Below are 8,057 nucleotides of genomic sequence, written 5' to 3' on the forward strand. Positions count from 1 at the left end.
CTCCTGAGGCTTGCGGGGACGAGCATTCAAATATGTTTGGAATGTGTTTGATTAAACTGAGAGGGGACATTGCACTTACGTATTTTGTCCTACTGTTAGTTTAACTGCTTCTATTGTTCTCATTTGTAAGTCGCTTTGGATAAAAGCGTCTGCTAAATGTAAATGTAAATGTAGAAGATTAACCTTTTGGTATCACAAATCTGAAAATTTGAATCAGGAAAAACAAACAGGTTTGTTTGAGCTGATTTGTATCTCTTTGATTGATTATAAAATAGCAGAAAGGTTTGGAAATGCTTCTTGAAAAAAGCCGAACTGAAAAAGTACTGTTTTTTTTTAACCATCATCATTAACCATTACTAATATTACTAACATTATTACACGATCTGAGGAAATTAGGTGGGAAAAATGGCCTCCATCTCAAACAGACACGGGTTTGTAGTGTGAAACCACATTGACCAGATCTTCACAAGTAATAAACAGATGACCTATTTAAATGACCCTGGTGCAGCACATAAAGGCATCTTCTTCCTCTCTTAGTTTGAAGAGTCGTTGTCGTCCGGCTGTGAGCGAATTACTTTTCTGATCTTCTCCTCTCCTTTGACAAAAAGAGACAACAGTATTCTAAGGTAAGTTTGTGCTTAAGGTACAAGGTCAATATAACACTTCCATCTGTGAACATCACAAGCTTAAGTGATTATATATGATTACAACTTCTTCTATTTGTATGAAAGTACCATATTGATTTTAACTTGAAGCCCATTATGTAACAAGTTGATGAGCACAATTTTAACAGTACAAGTGTATGTACATATTCCTTTCCATTATATTTTGAATTATAGATGTAGTATGTTGTTTCTGGATCTTTCAGAATCTGTTCTTCACTACATCTACTAGCATCTGAGGGATTTAACTAAATCAAGATGCTCCTGATCATTGAAGCTCTTCTTATTTTAGCTGCTCTTAGACAGGTAAGCTTGTGTTCCAGTATGAAGATTACAGACATTAATACTGATGATGTGATCATTATTATTCCTGTTGCTGCAGGATCGCAGAGCTGCTTTTGAAGACAGCATATCATTGGATAAGGCAAAAAACTCTGTTGATGACCAGTATTACGGCTGTAGAAAGAGCATGTCACATCTGGTGGAGACAAAATATCTGAAGGAGGAATTTAAAAACACACACAATTTTAAAAATGCTTAGAAAGAAGCTGAAAATGTTACCAAACCGAACATTTTCAGCAAACTAAAATGAAAACATAAAGTTGCCATATATGTGTACACTGGTGATGAAGTATGTGGTAGATTCAATAAAGACACTCGTAATGGCAAACAAAACTTCATAGGTATGACATACAAATGGTATTCTCTTCACTTTCTGTTAACAGAAGCAATACATATTCTGAAGAAAAAACAAAACAGGTGCTTTGATACTTTTCGTGGTTCATATGCCGACTTTAATGGGCGTGTTTTTACAGACATTCGTTTTGGCTCATTTGCATCATCCTCTCTTAATCAAAACAAAGCAAAACAATTTGGAACGAGAACTTGTTTTGTAATCCGCACGTGTGAAGGTGCTAATGTGACAAAACATTCTAAGTATCCTGGTGAGGAAGAGGTGCTGATTCCTCCATTTGAGAAGTTTAATGTCACTGAGGTCAAGACAAGAACTGATCAGCCAGATCTCTGGTGTGAGACAGTGTTTGTGTTGAACAGCACTGGAATAAGAAGTGACCTGAACTGTGCTCTATTCAATAAACCAACCAAGACCAACAACATGAAAAACATCTCTGGTGTTCACTTTGAGAAGATCTGGAAAAATAAGTGACCTGAACTGTACAGTAGCTTTCTTTAATGCTGTACACATTTTTTTATATATATATATATTTTTTTTGTCATGTGTTTAGTTAACCTGTAGTTAAGGCATGTTTTTTGCTGTTATTGATTCTTGTTTCTTTAAATCGTAGCATTTGTCTGATTGTATGATTAGCTTCAAAATGTAAACTTCAGAAAAATGGAGTGCTTAGTTTTTTTTCTTTCTTTCTCAGATTCAACTTCTGTCAACCAATAAATCTCTCAAAGCATCTTTTCCCCTTTCATAATTCTCTTTGATAAACAAAACATTTTATGATTGTAGTGATTTTTCCAGCATAAATAGATATTGAAAATGTTGCACTAGATAATGTGATGTAACAAATTTGAGAAATGTTCACCTTTAAGTAAATGAGGAGTGACTTTCAGGAGCGACAACCAATAGGACTGAAGTCTGTGGAGCCCACATGATCTATCACTGCATCATGTTAGAGAAGTTTCAGAGGCAAGATGGAGAAATTAATTTTAGCTTATCGTTAGCCTCATAGCATAATTGCCTAGCATAAAAACATTGAAATAGGACTTAGGCAATTATGCTATGAGGATAACGTTATTGAGAAAACAAAAAAGAAATGTAATTTGTGGTTAATGAGGGATATATCAATTATCGTCAAAAATCTGTATATACATCTTTATCATAAGATGTGCCTCTTAAGGTGATTAATTATACTTTATGACTTTATATGGAGGAAATAAAGCCACATTTATTTAAAAAAGAGGTAATTTTTAACAGCAAAGAGTAAGGGGATGTGAGGTATTAGATTATAGTACACCTAATGACACTTTCAAAATTAAACGGTTGATAGAGTTTATGGAGAAACGTAGAGGAGAGTGGGGCACAACAGCTTTTGACTTTCTCAGTTTCAGAGAATTTATTTTTTTTCCACATTAATTTCCCACATGCTTAGTACAGTTATGTGGTTTTGTTTCATTAATATACTTTTTTCTTGATATACCCTGAAAGAATGGAAGTGAAATATGACAATATGCTCCATAGTACATTGTACTGTTAATAGGACCATATTACAGATTCAAATGTTATCTGATCTAATAAAACAATATATACAAGATGAACTAAAATATTGTAAATAAAATACAATTATTAACTTTTTCAAATAAAATAATGGCATTTTTAAACATTAAAAATAAACAAATTTTGAGTTTGACATCAAACACACTGCAAAACTATACAGCAAAGTTCAAAACATAATAATAATTAACAATTTCTGAACATTGACTCTCAGTCTTTATTCACCTTTATTTCATGGTTTCTCAAAAAAATTCATAAAAGTATAGAATAGAATATCATAGTTCTAATAGGGGCACATTGTAACACATTGTGACAACATGCCCCACCAGCACAACTGGGATTTGAACCCGGTTAGTGTATTCTGTTATATCAGCATAAAAGGACTACTGTATCTCAACTGTTAAATAACAGCTATAAGATTCAATATATAAAATAATATAATATTAGATTTGTCTGAGATGAAAAATTAACTTCGGTAAGAAATTACTTGAAGAATGATAACATTACTAAACTGATGTGTTACGGATACAGCAGCGTCAGCGTCAGACCTCTACGCTCCGCCCACTCGTTCCGCATCTCATGAGTTCTAATCACCTTCACCTGTCGCCAATCTTCAGTCACTGCACTCTCTGCTTTAAAACACCACCAGTTCCCTCACTCAGTGTCAGGTCTCGTCGATTCACCATTGACTTACTGACTCTCTCATACCAAGCCTAAACACCTGCTTCGAGTACTTCCCTGCATCACCGACCTTCTCGCTCTGCCATCCGGATCTGCAGTCTTCTACCTGTCTGCTTTCTTCAACCTGGACCTCATCAAACTTCCTGTAACCGATAAGAGACTTTGTCAAACCCATATCATCCGTTCATTCATACAATTATCTCACCAACTCTTCAACTTCCCTGCCGTGTCTGTTCCTGAGTGCAAATAAACGTCATTGCAAACTTTACCTGTTTGTGTTGTTCTAACTCATGGCAATAAGATGTAGGCCTCAGTTTAATGATTAATGGCTAGTCCTTATCATCACTTAATTTGACCAACGTTCTAAAGCATTGCTAGAGAAAACAACTGTTAATGCAACTGAAGCTTAACATTTATGGTAACCTTTGATAAAGTACGAGGGTTGTGTATTAAAAACATTTTCAGTTGAGTGTAAAGCAACATTCAAAGCATGCATCTCCCAAGTTCTTGTGTTGTCTTGAGCTATCAGTCTACAATTTTAAGGCTATTTTAATATGTAGGCAACTTTAGGAGACAGAATAAAAACGCAAAAACGCATTAAAAATGCAATCATACACATTTAAAAGCTTTATCTCAGTCATTCATGAGAAACGAACCGTTCTATATCACAGAATGCAAACAACAACTAATCTGGGAGAAATATGCCTTTTATTGTAGGTGTGTTGTCTTCCAAAGCTTCCTACAGGATCAGGTCTGTAATAGTTCAGGTAAACACTGAGTACTGAGAAACACCTGCTATAAAAACGATTAATTCACAAAATGTGAACAGTTATAGGAGTAGTTTAGGCAGAGGGGCCAATCTTATGCTGTGTTTATATGTAAAACTGGAAATATCCAAATAATTTAAAGTTCAGTAAGCTTTCAAATCAGCAATAAACAGTGATAACTTATTTGTCTTTTAATGGCACTTATTCACTGCTGTAAATAAGAACTTTTTTAAAACTGCTCTAAATTCCAATTTCTTATCAACTTTTCAGAAGTGAAAAACTGTAATAAATAAAAGAATCCAATATGTGAATAGAGTAGCCTACAACTCACAAAAATAATAAAATCCTCACAACCGTATACATGGGCAAAAATAATAATAGAACAGCCTTCTTTTTAGTGCAGCAGATTAGTAAAAAATCGTTCAAGCATGAAATTTGGCACAGATACTCTCTAAGGGCCACTATTTTGGAAAAAGGCGTTGGCCACTCAAATTCAATACTGAGGCCGTTTTTCAAGATGGCCGCCATTGCTATTCAATGCTTATTATATCAGTTATTCAAACCGTAATCCAAGCAGAAAATTTGATACAAATACTCACTAAAGGACATGTTAATGGGAAAAAATGCTTGTCCCTCAAATTCAATATAGCTGCCATTTTTCAAGATGTCCACCGTTCCTGTCGAATATTAATTATTTAAATTGTTCAAATGGTGACGCAAGCATAACATTAGGCAGAAATACTCTTCAAGGAACACGCTTTTGGAAAATGGTATGTGCCACTCAAATTCAGGATGGTGACCATTTTCAAGATGGCCACCATTTCTCTCCAGGCCAGTAGCAAATAGAGTATCAAAGTAGTGGACCCTGAGTGTGGAAGAGTGACTGAGTTTCTTCGGGTCTATAGACCCACACGGCTACCGGATTTGTCCTCAATACATCAGCATCATGTATTTCCTTATATTCCTGATGCTTATTTTTTGCAATCAGGAATTAAATGGACACAGTAAGGATAGTGAATCCAGGTTTGTCCTTGCTACACTTCTGACAACTTTCAACCTACCATTAGGAGTTGCTGCAACTAACAGTGCTATTGACAATCTGTGGTGCTATTTTAAAATTGTAGTCTACAACAACTAGAAAATTTCAGTTTTTCATTTTCTTTTGTTTCTCTATTCAGAAACACCTCATATGGCTTCACATAGAGCAGATGAATACACAAAAAATATTGGTAAAATGTGTATAAATTAATTTATAAAAATATATGTATGCTTTTAATTAAGGTGATGGGCTTTCATGATGTTTAATTGTAATAAAATGTTTTAGCCTAGAGCCTAGAGTTGTCTTGTGATTTTCATGCTAATATGCTGCTGAGCAGTCAAGTGAACATATGCTGTAAAGTAGATGTGAAGGGACTTGTGTTTTTGTCTTGGTCATGTGTATTACTTCTTTTAATATGGGACTATGAAAAAACTTTAGTAATAATTTAATAATAAATGAATGCTAAAATAATTAGTAAATTTATAAATTTGTGAATGAATATTTGATTAATGGTATAAGTTGATTCAGTCTGATGTTTCATCTTATCTTTAGTAAGCTGCCTCTGAAATGTCATTCTTTTCCTTTTAAATTGTTTATTTTTCCCAGTAAATCTCTCCGATTTAGCTCTTGATTTCAGAATGAAAAAAACAATTGCATCTCATATGATAAATCTTGATTTTTTTTTAAGTCATGATTAAAATGACAATTTTTATAGTACAAAATGATTTAGAGTTCTAACTTTTGGAAATATTTTGTAAGACATTGTAAACATATTGCCATAAATAAAACAAATCATAATATTTTAATCATTTATAAGTTTTTGTTAGTTTGTTTCTCTTCTAGGGTTAAAAATAAAGAAAAATGTTTGTATTCCTGTTATTGTCAGATTTTGGGTATAAAAATAAAACAAAACACAAACTACCTCGAGGGGGAAAACATGACTTGACTTGACAAAACCACAGGAGAAACACACAAGAGTAAATATACAACGACGGACCAGCACAGGACTACTAATTCTTCGTTTTTTAACCAAATTTTTGGTGCATTACCGCCACCTTCTGCTCAGGAGTGTGGATCAGACAATAGGCAATCTAGTTTCCATATAAATAATAATAAAAAAATAAAACACACACACACACACTTTCACTGCCCAACACACTTTCCCATATCCGTTTATCCTCATAACCTATTAAAAAAACCTGTTTCTCTTAAGAAAGTTAACAATAGCATAACCTGTGCTCTGTCACCTTTGCTGAACAATCCTTTTAATGTAAATTCCTGCACCCCTAATTCCCTCAAATCATTCCACATTATCACTCTCTGTATCTCATACCTCCTACATCTTATAACTATGTGCCCCGCTGACTCCTCTTCCTGACACCGTCACACAAGATGTCTGGTGTTTTCCTAACATTTTCAGTGATTTGTTCAGAGCACAATGCCCCAGCCTTAACCTTGTCATTACAGTTACCTAACCTAGTTACTTTTACACTGTTTTGAAATTGATTTAAATGCCTTCCTTTCTCCTCTCTGTCCCACCTTTCTTGCCACATTTGGTTAGTTTTTTTCCCAGATGATACTTTTGACCTCTGCTTGACCTTATTTTCATTTGCATTTCTGTATTTCCCTTCTTTAAAGCCCTCTTTGCCAGTTCATCCACCAGGAACCCACATAAATTGTACCTGTCCTCCCTGATTTGTTATCCTTGTAACTGACTGAAAGACTTCATATAATACATCTTGATGGCTTTTTGAGTGGAAAGATCTTAAACTCACAAGGACTGAGGATGAATCAGAGCATATCAGCACCTTCTCTTGTCTTGTTTTGTCCACCCACCTTAATGCAACTAACACTGCCACCATTTCCACTATATACTGTATACTCCTAAAAAATCTGATGTTCTTCTATTAATTCCTATTCCTTTAGCAAGTATTGCCACCCCATATCCTGTCACTCCTGTCACGGGTTTTCAGAACCATGTGTATATAAATGTGTGTATTCATTATAATCTTTATTTATGTGGTATTTGCAGACCCGTCGCTATGGGCGGGCCATAGGGGGCCGGGCCCGCCCCCAAAAATGCTTGTGCCCCCCCACTTGAGGCACAGATAATTTAATTTTAATATTATCATAGTTGCTAATTTTGTGTTGCATTTATTGTTGCATTCTTTATAATTAAAATATTAAAAATATAAAGAAACAATGGTGTGATTTAGTTTGATTGATGGGAACCTACACTGCAACAGCCTATCACGGCCTTACAAAAGCGTACGTGACACAACTAAGCTGCTCAACAGTTACCGCGCATTTTTGAAAGCGCTTTCAAAACGAGTTTTCGCCGGCTTACTCGCTTCAGTTCCTTCCGAGTGGAATGATACTTTGATGAGGAGGTTCTGCTCGGAGAAACGCTTCTTCCCGCTGTACTGGGACTGGAGAGAGGACAGCGCTGCCTCCACTCAAAGTATCTGTGCGAGTGCATTTACGTGCGTGCGTGTGTATGTATGTGTGTGTGTGTGTGTGTGTGTGTCATGGCAATGCATATCCCTCTGTTGACTGCTTTAAAATTCAATGTTTGAGAGATGCTTCTAGTTTTACATCTAATATGTGGTGTAGTCAAGTGTTTTATGAATATTCATAACATTGCTTCTGTGCAATGTTGTGTAGGCTAG

The 8,057-nt window shown here is 35.1% G+C and overlaps 1 pseudogene; it reads left to right on the forward strand.

Moving 5' to 3' along the window:
* Positions 1 to 920: 920 nt before the first annotated feature.
* LOC143712046 (erythroblast NAD(P)(+)--arginine ADP-ribosyltransferase-like) lies at positions 921 to 1,827 on the forward strand (annotated as a pseudogene).
* Positions 1,828 to 8,057: the final 6,230 nt, after the last annotated feature.

This window comes from Siphateles boraxobius, unplaced genomic scaffold, assembly GCF_051911475.1.
Source record: "Siphateles boraxobius isolate OS27281-9 unplaced genomic scaffold, OSU_SipBor_1 5, whole genome shotgun sequence".
NCBI classification, from domain to species: domain Eukaryota; kingdom Metazoa; phylum Chordata; class Actinopteri; order Cypriniformes; family Leuciscidae; genus Siphateles; species Siphateles boraxobius.